The following is a 17,960-nucleotide window of genomic DNA, read 5'->3' as shown; positions in this document are numbered from 1 at the left end:
TATAGATAATGAAACAGGTTTAATGGCATTCAGTCTTTTGTGGAAGAGTCTGAGAGTGGACTCAAACTTGTGTCCTCTGATGTCCGAGTGCTGCTGCACCTGCTGCCCCTGGTGGGCCTTTAATGATCTCCTTCTTTCCCAGGAATAAATGGGTATTTCTAGATTCTCACTTCACTAGGAAGTTTCTCCAGATTCTATGTCCAGCCCTCTGATCTGTGCTTTCTGATCCACGATGGTTTCCTCAATTCCTGCCTAGCTCCTCATGCCTCATGCTCTCTGCATCAAGCCTCTGAGTCATTACCTCACTGAAGTGATTCCCTGCCCTGATATTATTTTCTTGTACACCCCCCTGAGACTTCCCCCGAGGCTTCATGGCCCCCACAGCTGGTCTAAGTATCTCCAACTCACAACTCAGTCTCGGCCAGAAGCTCTTAACCTTGGTTTCTCAGGAATGAGATTTAGCCAAGGACAGTTCCTTGCCCAGAATAGGCACAGTAGATATTTGTTAATCTGGAGAATGACTGAAATAAAACAACTGGTGTGCAGATGGGTCCAAGTACCCTAAGGAATCGTTCTCAGTCTCTCACACAACACATCATGTCACCCAATCCGTGGCCCTGAACTAGAAGGCTGGGAAAATCGACAATGAAATAGAGATTTTTTATGGTTATGGAGACCAATGCTGAATAGAAAACTATCTGTTGAAATTATATTGCCACAAATCTGAGAGTAAAATAAATGAAATCAATATCGAGGCAAGAAGTGAGTAACAGCCAATTCCTAGTGAGACCAGGTTTAGCCTGCATCCTCAGAGCATCCTGCCTGCTCTCTGCTTCTTAGTTAAAATGCAACAGATACCAAAGTGGGCAGCTTACTCAGCATCAGTGTTCTTTCTTCCCTGGGAATCATGTACCACCACATAGTCATTAGCATTGAAATTCATCTCCTAGGTTAAAGCTTAGGCTCCAGCTGCACGGGGTGGGCTGCAGGGAAACCTCCCCCAGAATCAGTGCCATAAAATCAGCAGCTTTGATCTTGTTTATTTGTTTTCTCCTTGCTAGTTGTTCAGACTTTTGCAATTAATCCCCTCATTCATTCATTCATTCATTCAGCAAACATTTACTAAACATTTCCTCTGCCCCACTGGCATGCTACTTTACTGAGAATAAAGATGAAACATAAGAGCTCTTTGCATGGAGAAACTCTGAGTCTAATTCAAGGAGACTGTGCCTCCACATTTGCCCAGCACTGAGGTGTTTCCTCAGTCCTATCAGTGCTAAAAACAGAAAAAGTCTGTGACATATCAGAACACATGGTCACTCTAAGGGAGAGGTAAAAGGGTTGACATAGGGCTGGCAGGTGGCACAGAGGTTAATGCAGCTGGATCCCACATAGCAGACTATGTGGTTCAAGTCCTGAATCCAGCAGCTTGAAAAACATGTTGGACAAGTGTACCTGTGTACCCAAAATTCCTACAAGAAATGGAGGAGAAGGGATTGCAGTGTGGCAAGCGATTTCTCACTTTCTCTCTCTATCTATCTCTCCAGTGAGTGCACGCACTAGATGGTGGGAGGGGGTGGGGAAGGCTGACAGAGAGCCAGACAGTGGCACAGCTGTAACACAACTTGACCCAGATGGGAAGAATCCTGGATGACATCCCGCTTCCCAAGACATCTATCTCTGAGCACGCCAAGCACACAAATGCCTGTGATCTGGGCCAGCTGAAACTGGGGGTATGTCATGGTATAAAGACACTTCTGTGAGTGCCTGTATCTCTGTATCCTTCTCTCTCTCTCTCTCTCTCTCTCTCTCATGGAAGTGATACATAAATAAACTTTGAATAGAAGACCAAAGGTATGAAATGCTAAATAGAGATGCCTCTGGATTGTTTGGGAAGTCCCAAAGTGGCTGTCTGTCTTCAGACATCACTGCAGTGTGGCCTCAGGAGCACACAAATGCTGACCAGTCACATGTAAGTGCTCACTGCAGAGAGCTGCAAAGGAGAGCAGAGGGGAGGAGAAGAGTCATGGACCTGAAAACTGCAACACTCAAGAAGGCTCTATGAACATGGGTGCCCATGAAGGCTGTATTCAACCCAAGGAAAAGAAAATGAAAAGAATGTTCACAAACTTTGTCAAATTTACAGTAAGGTGGAAGAACAAGCACCCATTGTCAACACTAGGTGTTGTGATAATTTTGTGTCCAATATTCAGATTAAGAGAAGGAGCATGAATTACTGTGCTAGATGTGAAAAAGAGACCTTCAGATGAAAATAGACTTAAAGATTAATAAAGACGAGTCTTTGATGGTTCTGTAGCCTAGTGGTTAAGGTAGATAGATTCCCACATGACCAACTGCCTTCTTTGAATCCTGACCACCAATACCTTGAAAACCACACCCAGTGTGTGTATGTGCATGCCCGAAGTTCTAGCAGGATGGAAAGATGGAGAAGTAATTGCTGTATGACCCTGCAATTGGGAGCTCTCTCTCTCTCTCTCTCTCTCTCTCTCTCTCTCTCTCTCCCTCCTCCGGTGTGCTAATTACACACACTAACCAAAAAAAAAAAAAAGAGAGAGAAAGAAAAAGACAAAAATTCAAGACTTGATGTATGAGTAGGGCTTTGCAGGCTGATAAGGAGGAAGTAGAAGAACATTTTAGGTTATAACAAAAAGAGTATGAGCAAGGGGGGAAATGAGAAAGAATAAGATCCTTTCGGGAAATGGTGATTAATAGACTGATGGGGAGAAAATATTAGGTTGGACAGGGTCAACGATGAAGGTAGAGGCAGAAAGAACCTACAGAGGAAGCTGAGCAGTGAAGAATGTTAGAGGCCAGTCAGGCCTGGGACTCCGTTTTCCAGGTCTGCTTTTCTGTTTCCTGCAATGACACAAGCTGCAAGGAGCTATATTTCCCCAGATAAAGGACCCCTACAGGAGGCAACACAGGCTGCAGGTTGTACACTGTTCCTATGTCTTTGCTGAATTCTACCCATTTCTCAAATTAATATAGACCCACCGGTGTACCTTGCATCCTATAAAAACTGTGGCTATTCATGGGAATCAATGAATAAATCACAAGCAATAAATTCGTAGGTCCAATTTACATTTATGAAGGATAATTATATCTGTGATGTAGAGAACAGAGATATATGAAAAGAGAGAGGGCACAGTTACGAATCAGTTTCAACAGGGATGGGAGATGATTAATTCTCATTTCCTAAGAGAATCATCAGGAATGTACTGCCTCTGGGCAGTAAACTGAGGCGCTATCTGTGCACCTTGTGATGTAGTGATGCCTACCCAGATAGATCTTGGCTAGGAAATCACCCAAGACCTAAGCTCACTTCCTCTTGCAGAGCACACCATTCTTTGTGGGACTCCAGATGTGACTGAGGACACCTGTCAGCGCATTAAGTCTGATTTCACTTTTGAATGGTTTCTGTCAAAGTTCATCTCTTAGACCCACACCTACATCTCCAGAACCTCTGGAACATTGGGAGAAACATCTGACTCAGAAAGGATGCAGAGCAAGATATGGCAGCCAGATCCCACTCCGACGAGCTGGACTTTCACATAAAGTCTAGTCTGGCAGGTCGTCTCTGACCATGTACAGAGGAAAGGGCCAGGAGGAGAATTCCTGTGGAACAGACATGAGGGGAATCTTGAAGCCCCCAAAGGAGACCAAAAATGGTGAGGATATTTTCACATCCTAATTTTCCTGTTCTCAGAAAATAGGGAGAAGCAGAGATAAAAAATATCATGAAGGTCCCAAAGATATGAAAGGGGACATCAGATTCCAATTTTCTTTGGTCCGACTGAATTGAGTTTTCTCAATAAGCTAATACATGTAAAAGTTTGAAAAAGAGCCTGGCAGATCTTAGTGCAGGTAAGAATCAGCCATTATTTTATGGAGTATCAATGAATTGTCTGTTGGGATGTTGGGAAACAAATGTTCTAAAGCTACCTACAAAGATTCCTATCTGATTCCGCTACTAAGGAAGATGGAAAATGATAGAATGCATTGTATTTCCTCCCTGCAGAAATTTACAGAATTGTGGATGGTTCCAACCTTACAATTCAAACTAATCAGATACTCTTAAAGCTTATTTTAGGATCCATTGATCTCCATGCATATTTCAGTTTTGGCATGTCATTTTCTTTGATTGTCAATAATATGACCCTGTGTAATTTGGCCTGAGGCTAGATCAAAAGAATTTTTATAGTCTACAAAGGATGGCTTATTTGTAAGGTCTACTGAGCTTTTGCTTTAATATACTTTAATCAAATGCAACTTATATCAGTCATAAGTCATAAATTAAACCTAAGCAACAAAAATGATAGTTTTATTCTAAAACTCATACCATAAACCTGACAAAATCTATGATACAAATATCTATGATGGAGCACATAGGTAAGTTTGATTCAATAGAGTTTACTTACTGGAAGTCGTATGCCAATAAGCTTTTATATACAGTTTTTGTCATGTGTAAAGGAAGTGTTTCTTTGAGTAGTTAGCACATTCACAGACATTCCAAAGTCAAAAATACTCAAACTAAGGTTCTCGTAATGCTGGCATGAAGCCTTAAGTAGCACCTGGGCTGGCTGAAGTCAGGAATTAACAGTAGGAGGTACTGTTAATGTGTCTCATCAAACACATGTCTGTGAGTCACAGTCAGAGATAACCCAAGAAAGAACTAAGGGCTGATGAGAGGTAAGACCATTACTCAGCTGTCACCATGCAAAGTAAGGTACCATAGGCAGGCTCCCATGGGTATGACTTGTACAAAGATTGTCCCTAATAGGGTTTTTTTCTTGTTTTTGTTTTGTTTTGTTTTGTTTTGTTTTGTTTTGTTTTGGAGAGGTTTTTGCTATAAGGCGTGTGCGCTCGCCAGACAAACAGAGAGAGACAGAGAGACAGAAAGTGAGAAATCGACCCCCAGAGGGGATGGTCACGCCACAATCCCTTCTCCTCCATTCTCCTCTCGGGATCTTGGGCACGCACGCACACGCGCCCGGCGTGAGTTTTAAGCCACTGGGTCCAGGACACGAACCGTAGTCGACTACGTGGGAGTCCAGTGACACAGCCATTACGCTAACTGCTGGTTCCCCCAATAGGGTTTTGAGAGGGCTGAATTCCACCCCAATATCCCCTACTAAGCTGTGGACTCTGACACCAGCATGTCATGTGCATAGAAAAAGGTGCTTATATGTGTTAGATATAGTTCCTCCAACTTCCTAGGGGACTTCACCAGAAAATTGGTAAGCCATTGTAAGGGTGATGGGAGAAGACTTAATCCAAACATGGTATAGCAAGGTGGAACCTTTGGGAGGTGACTGAGATTGAATGAGATCATCAGAGTCGGATCTTCATGACTGACTTCTGATAGCTTCATAAGAAGGGGAGACAAGAACACACATGCCCTTCTCCTGCTTTGTCTTGCCCTGTGATATCCTGAACTGCGTCAAGACTCTCCAGAGAGTCCTTGCCAGCAAGAAGACCCTTACCACATACAGCCCCTTGACCTTGGCTGTCAAAAAATGTGAGTTAAATAAATCTACATTTTTTTTAAAAAATTACCAAGACTCAGGTATTTTTGTTATTAGCAACATGACAGACTAAAGCAAATGCCTTTTCTAATACAAAGATAATTTAAGGTTCCCTGAGGCCTTAGCAGAAAGGACAAAGTCAATCAATCAATAATTTAAAAAATAAATACAGTCATCAATATCTTCAGGAGACTGGTTTTAGGACACACACACCAATATGATACCAAAATCTGCCTTTGAATCCCTTATACAAAAATGGTATAGTATCTGCATATAACCTACACTCACCTTCCCATACATTTTAAATCATCTCTAGATTGCTTATAATGCCTATTACACTGTCTACACCTCACTTCAGTCATGGAGACTCAGTGTAGTACTCAGCTTGAAGCAAATTCAAGGTTTGCTTTTTGAACCTTCTGGAATTTTTTTAAAACATATTCTGTTGTAATTGATTGACTCTGCAGATTCTAAATCTGAGATGTAAATGCCAATTGCACTTCTTAGATATGTAATTGGCTTAGAATAATTTGAAGAAATGACTTTGAAGAAATGGGCCAGGCAAACAGGTGGTTTTGGTTGGCTATATCCCATGTAGCTGACTCCACAGTTCAAGTCCCAGACCCAGCAGTCTAAAAAACACTCCAGACATGTGTGTATGCAAGCCCAGAATCCTGAGGGGAAAATGGAGAAAGGACTGTGGTATGGTCATCATCCCTGGAGGAAGGTGATTTCTCCCTTTCCTTCTTTTTCTTTCTCTGTCTCTCAGACAAACACATATGCCCAATGGTAAACGAAACAAAAAAGAAATGGACCATAGGGCCACTGTGGTGTGGTGGTTAAGGTGGATATATCTTAAATGGTCAATTAAGTGGTTTGAGTGGCAGACCTGATGGCTTTAAAAACATGCTGGGTGGATATGCATACATGCTCAGAATTCTGAGAAGAGAATAAAAGAGAAGGGATTGAGGCATGGCCATCCCACATGGGGAGTGCTTTCACTTTCCTATCTCACTCTCTTTCCTTCTCTCTGTCTCTCTCTGATGAGTACATATATCCTACAACAAAATTAAAAAGAATAATTTTTTTTAAAGAAACAAGGTGAGATGGTGCATAGGTTGAAAGAGAGCATATAGAGAGGAAGGAGGTCAGCGCTCCTTGCACTGTATTACACATCGTTATAAATGATATTCATTGTCAAAACCTGGCAGATTACTTGATTTGAAATTTTAAAGTTACAGAAAGATATTTCAGAATTTTCTCATTAGACAGTTGAAGAACCAAAGAGATACCAGCCCCAGTGCTACCCAAAACGAAGGTGAAACATGGACTCAAAATGTCAACACCTCCCCTAGCTCAAGGAATTATATTTTTTTTTATAAAAAAAGACTTCTAAAGATCAATAAAAGAATAAATACTTGTAAGATATAGAATCAGCTCCCCAAGGGATTCCAAGTGAAGTTACAGTCTTTCTGATTGGGAATGTTAAATAACTTCTATTGAAAGTGGCTGAGTAGATCTTAGCACTCATCTTCTTAGTAAAGACAACCAAAACAAGGAGAAAAATTTTTGCTCACCAGAGAGACAGAAAGTGAGAAATTACCCCCTGGAGGGGCTGATCACCTCACAATCCTTTTTCCTCCATTCTCCTCTCAGTATTTTGGGCATGCACACACATGCACACTCACGGACACACCTTGTATGAGTTTTAAGCTGCCAGGTCTGGGATTCAAATCAGGGCCTACTATGTGGGGAATCGAGCGACATAACCATTGTGCTATCTATTGGTCCCAGAACCAAAATTATTCTAAGAATTTGTCCTGCTCCAGAGACAAAGGGTTATAGCATCTTCCCATCCCTGAAGCTTAGCAGCCACTGAACCACACACTCCCAGTGCTCTATCACCCACTGGACGAGCTGCAGCTACACCCTGCCCTGTGGGGCCCAGCTGCCCTCCCAGTTCTGCTGTGTCGTCTCTCTCCTGGCTGAGCTGAAACTCAGCATTGCCTCCTGGGTAAACAGTGCCTTGGTAAAACTGCCCTCTATACTTCCTACGGTGGCTACTGTGTTCAGACCCTGTAAGCCTGGGATGAAGCTGAGTATCTCTTCTGGGGAAGCGAAGCAGTTGCTCTCTTGTCCTGCCCCTCAGAGCCTGAGTAAAACAGCTTACATTTTTGCATTGTAATGATGCCTTGTCCACCCAAAGCAGACACAGTACCAAGGTCTGAGCTGAAGCATCCTTTCACCTCCTAGGAAATCAGTACCTTAACCAAGTTGAGCATCTGTACATTCCAGAACTGAGCTCACATGGCACCCTGCAGCCCAGAGAAACCTAACATTGACTGAAGAGAAACATGTCACTCTATGGGCCAAACAACTCTAGGACCTTGCCTCCCTGGAACTGCATCTATTCCCTAATGACTAAGCTAGTAAGCCATTCTCCTTGGGAAGTGGAGTCGCCACAATGCTTTCTGTCCCACCCTGACTCCCACAGAGTCAAGTTATAGTCATAATCAGTCCTTCTGGGCTCCTTGCTGCCACTGCTCCTGACTTCACAGGGTCGGGAAAAGTGCCTTGTCCTACTAACCAAGGGTCCAGAGACACCACTGTGCAGTGCTTCTTTTCCCAGGGTTTGAAGAATCTGCTTTGAGGCTTTACCACTGCATCTATTAGGAACCAGAGCCAATGCTTCCCAGCAGGCAAACTAAGACCCATATGCAAGTAAAAATCCCTACAAAAGCCACTCTGTATGGTTTGTGACAGGTAATTGTTTCACCAGATGTGCGTAAAACAATGCAAAGACCCAAGAAGCAAAAAAAAAAAAAAAAGATAAAACTAGAAAATGTGATGTTACCAAAGGAACACAATACTCTTAAGTAAGTGCTCCCCTCAAACAGAATTTTATAAATTTTATGAAAAGGAGTTCAAAATAATAAGCTTAAAGAAACTCAGAAAGATACAAGAGAATACAAATAGACAAATAAAATCAGGAAAATAATTCATAATCTCAACATAAAATTTAAGAAAGAGATAAATATTATAAAAAGGAACCAAACAGAAATAGTAGCTGGAAAAATTCAATGAATTAAATAAAAAATATAACACAGAGCTTCAATAGCACCCTAGGTTAAGCAGATGAAAAACATCTGAACTTGAAAACAGGTCTTTTGATATCACCCTACAGAGAAAAAACAAAAGACATAAAATGAAAACCAGTGAGGATAGCATATGGGACTTAAGGACACCCTTAAAGGAATAAACATTCACATTTTGGGAGTTCAGAAGAAGAGACAAAGAGATAGGACAGAACATTTATTTAATGAACTAATTGCGGAAACTCCTCAAGTCTTAAGAGAGGTATGGGCATCCAGATACAAGAAGCTGAACAGTCTCCAGAAAGATACAATTCCAAGAGGTTCTCACTGAGCCATACTATAACTAAACTGCCAAAGGTCAAAGACAAAGAAAATTTAAAAGCAGCAAGAGGAACGCATCAAATCATACACTTGGAAATTGCGATTAGGTTATCAGAGTTCTCAGTAGAAACCCTGAAGTCTACGAGAGAGTGGGATTGTGTATTTAAAGTGCTAGAAGAAAAAACTGCCAACCAGCAATACCATACCCAGCAAAGCTGCCATTCAGAATTAAAGATGTTAAGTCTTTCCCAGACACATAAAAACTGAGAGGATTCAGCACCATTCTACCAGTTTTACAAGAAATGATTTAGGGGGGACCAGCAGGTGACGTGGTGGTTAAGGTGCTGGACACTCCCACATGGCCAACCATAGTTTGAGTCCCCCCCAACCTGGTGGCTTGCTTTCTCACTTCCCTCCTTCCCCTCTCTCTCTCTTTCTCTCTCTGTGTGTCTCTCTCTGGTCAAATTAAAATAAATGAATGAATAAATAAAATTAAATAAAATATTTTTAAAAAAGAAATGATTTAGGGACTTCTTCATCTGGTTGTAAAAGAATGATAGTAACCATCATAAGAACATACTGAAGTATAAATTCTACTAGTAGAGCAAATATGCAAATAATAATGATAAAGAAATCAACACTTATTGCTACAGAAAACTACCAAAAACACAAAGATCAACAATGAGAAGAAGAAAAAAACAAAGGATATACAAAACAACCAGAAAGCAATGAGCAAAATAACAGGAGTAAATTCTTGTTTATCAATAACTATCTTAATTGTAAATAAAGTAAATTTTCCCATAAATTAAAAGATATAAACTGGCTGAGCAAATAATACAAAGATGAATTATATATTGCCTATAAGAAATTTACCTAACTAGGAAGGACACACACAGACTAAAAGTAAAGTGATAGAGAAAGATATTCCACATTAATAGAAATCAAAAGCAAATAAAAATGTCTATACCCTTATCAGATAACATAGACTTAACTCAAAGACTATGAAATAGAGACAAATACATATGTATGTAAATGTGTTTATATATTTACATATATCTGCATATATGTGTGTGTATATACATATATACTTATTTATATTTATATTTTTGTCACGAATACTATTCAACTTCTAAAAGAAACAAAATTCTGGGGACCAGCAGTTAGCATAATGTCTATGTCGCTGAACTCCCATGTAGCCGACCGTGGTTTGAGTCCCAGACCCAGTGCTTAAACTCACATCGGGCACGTATGCATGCGTGCCCAAGATCCCGAGAGAAGAATGGAAGAGAAGGGATTGCGGCGTGGCCATCCCCCCCTGGGGGGTGATTTCTTGCTTTCTATCACTCTGTCTCTCTCTGTCTTTCTGGCAAGAGCACGTGCCCTATAGCAAAAACCTCTCCAAAAAAAAAGAGAAAAAATTCTGTCACTAGAGGCAACATGGATGAGCCTGGAGGAAATGTTTGTAACTGACATAAGCCAAACACACAAAGGAAAAACACATTTTTCATTCATAGGTGAAAACTAAAACATTTACCAGAAGTAGAGAACAGAATAATAATTACTAGAGACTAGGGAAAAAGTAAGGGAGAAGAGCAGGTATGAAGATTGGCTTCAGAGACAAAACTACCCGTTAGACGAGAGGAAGATGTTCTACGGTTTTGTGTCAAACTTTGGTCACAATAATGTACTGCTTTTATCAAAATGCTGAGCCAGCTCCATGGTACAACAGTGATGTACATAGCAATTATTGTTCGAATCCCCAGGTCAGTCAGCCTGAAACACAGTGGACATAAGCACAAGTGCTTAAGATCCATCAGACTGCAGAACTGGAGGAAGGGATCATAGAAGTTGTGACCAGGCCCTGTGGAAGGTACTTAATCTCTTTCTTTCACTCTCCTCTCTCCCTCCCTTACACTCTCATGTGTGCATGCATGTGATTTATCATGAATAATTTAAAAAATAGCTGAAAAGGAGGATTTAGAACGCTTCCAACACAATGTAGTATTAATTGTAATATTAACTGTAGAATGAATTGTTTGAGATGATGAATATACTGGTTACCTCAAGCTGACCATTACAGTATTTATATGTGAAAAATCACCCTACAAATATGTACAATTAAGTGTCAATTTAATAATAATAGTAATAAACAGGGCTGGGTGGGGGCACAGCAGTAATGCACATGGATTGACATGAGAAAGTTCCTGGGTTCACATCCTGAAACTTCCCTGGGTGTATGCACATATGCCAGTGTTTTGGGATGGCAGAAGCTGGGGCTCTATTATGATAATGAGACCCTGTTGGGGAACCCAAACCCCAACTCATCCATAAAAGAAATAAACTTCTCAAAATAATAACAAAGATCACTTCTATCCTATGAAGTAAAAAATAATATGTGTTTATTGGTTGTACTTGGTTACTTTTGACAATATTTTAAAATTAGGAACCTTATGATTATGTCCCCATTTTGTTTACTTTGTGTCCCAATTTTGCTTATTTCAATTACCCTAGTCCTTGAATTCCAAATGCTTAAACCACATTGTAGATTGATGACTTTATCAATTCAACACCAAAAATAGCTAGACAAAATAAAAAGAATATGAATTAGAATGCTCAGTTGTTCAAATAATGCTCAACAATTCAAATAACTTAAGAGGGAAGAACTAAGACCTCATGAACTGGTTAAGCATCATGGAGCTCACATGTAAAACTCTTAAACACATTCATTGATGTACATTTCAATTCAACAAGTTTTTATGAGTGTTTAAGATAGTGAAGCAGGGAACTGGGTACTAAAGTTATAGGAGGACATACAAAGTAGAGAAGACTGAAAAAAAAATCTATCATATAAAATAGAAGCCAGGGTTTCAGGGAAGGGACTTGCCAAACCGCAGGCCGCCTGCAGCTAGAAGGCTGTGAAGCAGAGACCCATGGCTGATTTCCTCCCCCATTCGCCTTTGAACTCTCAGGTGTGTTGCTCAGGACTTCGGGAAGACCTTGTGCCACTCCCCACCCCATCTTTTTTTTTCAGGGAGACTAAGCTATTAAGAAACTGTGACTTATCCTCTGCCACATGCCTCTGATTCTAAAGCTTAACTTTTTCTAATGCCCTTTCTATGTTCCTGAATTAAAGCTCAGCAGCTCAGTCTCAGGCACACCTATTCTTTTGTTTTTTTCACATTATTTATTATTTGTTTTTTGTATATACTTTTAATCATATTGTTGGTCTTACAATGAGACCATTTCGATATGTGCACCTTTCTCCCCAGACCCATTGACCAAAATATCTTTAATAGATAACACCACAACTCCCCATCCCATAAATGCTCTACCTCTGTATCTCTTCTCCAAATGTCCTTCACCTATTCTCTAGAAACGGGAAGGACTTTGAATCATCCAATCCAGGGACAACAGTGCAGGTTGCTGGTGAGCATCAGGAAGGTAGAGCAGCAGAGAGATCACCAATCATATACTTCCACATGTCCCTGAACCTTCAGAATTAACTCAAAGAACATAAATCACCAGATGACTAGAAACCATCACAGAGGCACAAGACATATGAGCAACCAACAAAATATCTCTCCCCTAAGAGAAAACATCAATTCCTCATCATCCACAGAAAACACAATGGAACTTGTGGAAATGTCAGATAAACAATTCAGAACATTTACAGTGACAAAACTAAATGAGATGCAAGAGAAAAGAGATAATGAGCTCCAGAAGATGAGGAAGTCCTCTCACAATTTGAAAGAATAAATAGCATAAAAACTAATCTAACAGAATTGTTAGAAATGAAGACTGTGATAGAGGAAATTAAACCTCCCTTGAAAGTATTAAAATCAGATTAGATCACATAGAAGATTGAATCTCAATTGTGGAAGACAAAATCTCTGACCTAGAAAAAATTCTCAAGAAGACTGAGAAAATAACCAAGAAAAATGAGGGCAATATATGAGAAATACTGTTAAGCACCCAAACATCCAGATAATTAGTATCCCAGAAGGTGAAGAAAATAAGGGCATGGATAATCTACTCCATGAAACCCAAAAAGAAAACTTTCCAAACCTAGAGATGCATTCAAATATCCAGACCCAAGAAATACAAAGCACCTCAAATAGAATCAACTCAAGAAGATCTTCTAAAGGCACATCATAACCAGATTGGCCAAAACTACAAAGACAAGATACTAAAATTGGCAAGAGAGGAACGTCAAGTTACTTACAAACATTATCACATCAGGTTAATGTTGGACCTCTCATCAGAAACCATGCAGGCAAGGAAAGAATGGAGAAATATAGTCAAAGTGTTAAATGAGAAACAATTTCATGGGACCAGCGGTTGGCATAATAGCTAAGTCGCTGGACTCCCATGTTCGCGTCCTGGAACCAGTGGCTTAAACTCAAGCCAGACACACGTGTGTGTGTACTCAAGATCCTGAGAGGAGAATGGAGGAAAAGGGGTTGCAGCATGGCCATTCCCCCGGGGGGTGATTTCTCGCTTTCTGTCTCTTTGTCTCTTTCTGTCTTTCTGGGAAGCACACGCACCTTGTAGCAAAAACCGCTCCAAAAAAAAAAAAAGTGAGAAACAATTTTAGCCAAGATTACTATACCTGGCAAGATTATCCTTCCTATAGAAAAAATAAATAAAAAACATTCTTAGATAAAACTTAAAAAAATTTACCAACACTAGACCATCTCTTCAAGAAGTTCTGAAGGGAGTGCTATACCAGGAAAACTAACATCAGCCAGACAGATATAAGAAAACAAAAAACAACCAAGAAAATGGCTCACTTAATGTTATGAACATGCCTGGAAATATCAATAACAACATTGAACAGTAATGGATTAAATTATCCTATCAAGAGACACAGACGGGCTGAATGGATTAAAAAAACAGAAACACTCTATCTGTTGTCTATAAGAAATGCACCTTATGGATAAAGACATACATAGACTAAAAGTCAAGGTCTGGAAAAAGGTATTCCATGGACACGAAAATCAAAAACGGTTTGGAGTAATGATTCTGATTTCAGACAAAATAGGCTTTCAGATAAAAACTGCAAGAAGAGACAATGAAGGGTATTACGTAGTAGTAAATGAGCTAATTCATCAAGAATACAAAACACTTATAAATATCTATGCACCCCTCTCAGGAACACATAAATACATAAAGGAAAGACTGTTAGAGCTAAAAGGAGAGATAGGTTGCAACACTATAATTGTGGTGGCCTCAACATCCATTGTCACCTTTAGACAGATCTTCTAGACAAAAAATAAGCAGAGAGATACAAGACCTAAAGGATACTATAAATCAAATAGGCTTGACAGACATTTATAGAACTTTCCACACTAAGACCACAAAACATACAGTTTTCTCACCACAGCATGGAACCTTTTCAAAGATTGACTATAAGACAGGTCACGAAACAAGCCTTTACAGATTCAAAAGCATAAAAACTATATCCAGAATCTTCTCAGACCATGAAAGAATTAAACTTGATATTCATTTCAGGAAAAGTCCTCAAAAATACACAAATACATGGAAACCAATCAACTTCTGAATGACTTCTCAAAAGCTGAATAAATTAAGTCTGAAATCAAAAAATTTATGGAAACAAATGATAATGAGTACATAAGTTCCCATCATCTATGGGACACCACAAAAGCAGGCATAAGAGGCAAAGTCATAACAATTGGAGCATATAAGAAAAAAGATGGAAAGATGGCAAATAGACAACCTATCATGCCTCAGGGAACTGGAAAAACAGCAACAACAAAAATAAAATGTGAGGAGAAAAGAAATAATAAAGATTCAAGAATAAATAAATGAAATAAAAAATAAACAATTTATACAGAAAATAAATGAAAGCAAAAGCTGATTCTTTGAAAAGGTTAACAAGATCAACTAATCATTATTTAGACTGATTAAGAAGAAGCAAGAAAGAAACTAGATGAATCAATATAGAAAGAAACAGGCAATATTACAACAGACACACTAGAAATGCAAAACATCATTAGAAGATACCATGAGGGACTATATGCCAACAAACAAGAGAACATGTAAGAGATAGAAAATTTTCTGGAAGCATATAATCTAACAAGATTGAATCAGGAGGACATAGAAAGCCTGAATAGACCCATAGCAAACCAAGAGATTGAATAAGTAATAAAAAATCTCCCAACAAAGAAAAGCCCAGATCCTGATGGCTTCACTTCTGAATTCTACAAAACTTTTAAAGAAGAGTTAACCCCCTTTAAATTCAAATTATTCCTAAAGATACAAAAATATTCCAGATGTATTTATGAGGCCTCCATCATCCTCATTCCCAAAACAGATAAAGACATGACAAAAAAAGGAAAACTGCAGACCAATATCGCTGATGAATATAGATGCTAATATTCTCATTAAGATAATTGTGAATTGTATCCAACAACATATGAAAAAGATTATCCATCACAACCAGGTAGGCTTTATTCCAGGGATACAAAGATGGGTCAACATACATAAGACAATTAATGTAATATACCATATTAAAAGAAAGAAATATATAAACAATATGATCACTTCAATCATAAAACACCTTGTATTGTCAAAGAAATCATGCACAAGAAGAGTGGAGTGGGCAGCATCTCACTCCCTGTCCACAAAATATGTTATAAAGCTATGATAGTCAAAACAGCATGGTATTGGCACAAAAAGAGATAGATGGACCAATGAAATAGAATAGAGACCCCAGAAATAAACCGCAGAACATACAGCCAATTGATTTTTTTTTTTTTTGGAGAGGTTTTTGCTATAGGGTGCGTGTACTCGCCAGACAGACAGAGAAAGACAGAGAGACAGAAAGAGGGAAATCACCCCCCCAGAGGGGATGGCCATGCCACAATCCCTTCTCCTCCATTCTCCACTCAGGATATTGGGCACACACGCACATGTGCCCAGCGTGAGTTAATGCCACCGGGTCCGGGACTCGAACCGTGGTCAACTAACTACGTGGGAGTTCAGCGACATCGCCATTACACTAACTACTGGTCCTCAGCCAACTGATTTTTGACAAAGGACACCAGTCAATCCAGTGGGAAAAGGAAAACCTCTTTAGCAAATGGTGCTAGAAAAGCTAAATATCCATACATAGAAAGATGAAACTGGATCTTCATCTTTCAACACTAAGAGGAATAAGCTCAAAATTGATTAAAGATCTGAATCTAAGCTTTCAAACTTTTAAACTACTAGTGGAAAACACTGGGGAAACTCTGGGAGACATTGGGGTAAGCAAAGACTTCTTAAATAGGACTTCCAAAGCACAGAAAATAATCCCCAAAATAGACAAGTGGAATCATATCAGATTAAGATGTTTCTGCACCGCAAAGGACACAGTAAGTAGTGTGAATTGGCATTCCTTGGAATGGCAGAATATTTTTGTAAACTATGCCTCATATAAGGAACTGATAACCAGAATACACAGGGGCCTGAAGTGGTTTATTCTCACCCCCCCCAAATATTAACACAATTAAAAGAGGGGAGAATGAGCTGAACAAAAAACATTTTAAGGAAGACATATGAACAGCCAAAAAGCATATAAGGAAATGCTCAATATCCCTCATCATAAGAGAGATGCAGATTAAAACCACAATGAAATACCACCTAACCCCTGTCAGAATGGCAAATATTAAAAATGCAAAAGGTGATAAAGTGTTGGTGGGGTTATAGTGAAAGGGGAACTCTTCTACACTATTAGTGGAAATGTAAATTGGTCCAACCACTGTGGAAAGCAATATGGAGGTTCCTCAAAGACCTACAAATAGAACTACCATATAATCCAGCAATCCCACTCTTCGGTACCTACTCAAAAGACAGGAGAGTGCTCAGTCAAAAAAGCACTTGCACATCAATTTTTATCGCAGCATTATTCACGATTGCTAAGACATGGATCCAACCCAAATGTCCACAAACAGATGAATGGATTGAAAAAGTGTGGCACATATACTCTATGGAATACTATTCAGTCATAAAAAGCAAGACCCTGGCATTTGATAGAAATGAGTTGCATATGAAAAATTTATTGTTGAGTGAAGCAAGCCAGGTTATGAATAAAAAGATATTATATTCTTCACTTAATATATACTGACTGTCCACACTCTATGGCAGAGACTAAAAGACTGGAGGGCATGAAAGCAGTCAAAATAATTATGTGCACTACAGACAGTGTGGAAGGAGGGTTGGAGAAGTAAGAGTATGGGGAAGGAAATCAGGAAGAAAATACAGAGACAAGACATTGGTGGGACACAGAAATGCTTTTTTATCTATTGATTATAGCATGTATAGTATTCGCAACTGTACTGGTCTGAGGAGTATTTCATGTTGGGTAAATTCTCTTTACAAGCCAAATTATGTATAGCGATTGAATGTTTATAAAAATAAGAAGAATATAAATAAAATTAATTTAATTTAAAAAATGAAAATAAAAAATAGAATAAAATAGAAACTAGAGAAGCCAGATGGTGTTGTTGTGGTAAAACCCAGTAGTCTGATAAAATCTCAAATGGTAAAATTCCTAATTCAAATCTGGGGACCTTCCTGAGTAGTCTGGGTGTACATGTGTCTTATGATCTGGAGCTGACTGGAGGGTGGGAGTAGATTAAGGCATTGAAATCCTGTTGGAAATGCTGATTCTTTCTTACCATCTTTCTTTATCACTCATGGAGGAAAGGAATAAGTAAACTTAAAAATGTATACACACACACACATATAAAATCTGCATATGTCCCTGGCATGTTTTTCAAGCAACTAGAGTTGGAATTTGAAACATAGCTGGCTGGCCATGTGGGATCTGGCTCCCTTAACTACTAGGCTACATGGCCAGCCCCACCACATTATTTTTAAAGAGCAAAAAAGTAGATCTCTAGCCTAGAATATTATAGACTAATGATTAAATAGATCCTAGTGTATCTATAATGTATAATCACAAAATGTATTTGTCTTTAAAAGCAAGTAATAA

The sequence above is a fragment of the Tupaia chinensis genome, unplaced genomic scaffold (genome assembly GCF_000334495.1).
Source record: "Tupaia chinensis unplaced genomic scaffold, TupChi_1.0 Scaffold139072_1, whole genome shotgun sequence".
Lineage (NCBI taxonomy): Eukaryota > Metazoa > Chordata > Mammalia > Scandentia > Tupaiidae > Tupaia > Tupaia belangeri.
Note: the sequence above shows the minus strand (reverse complement) of the source record.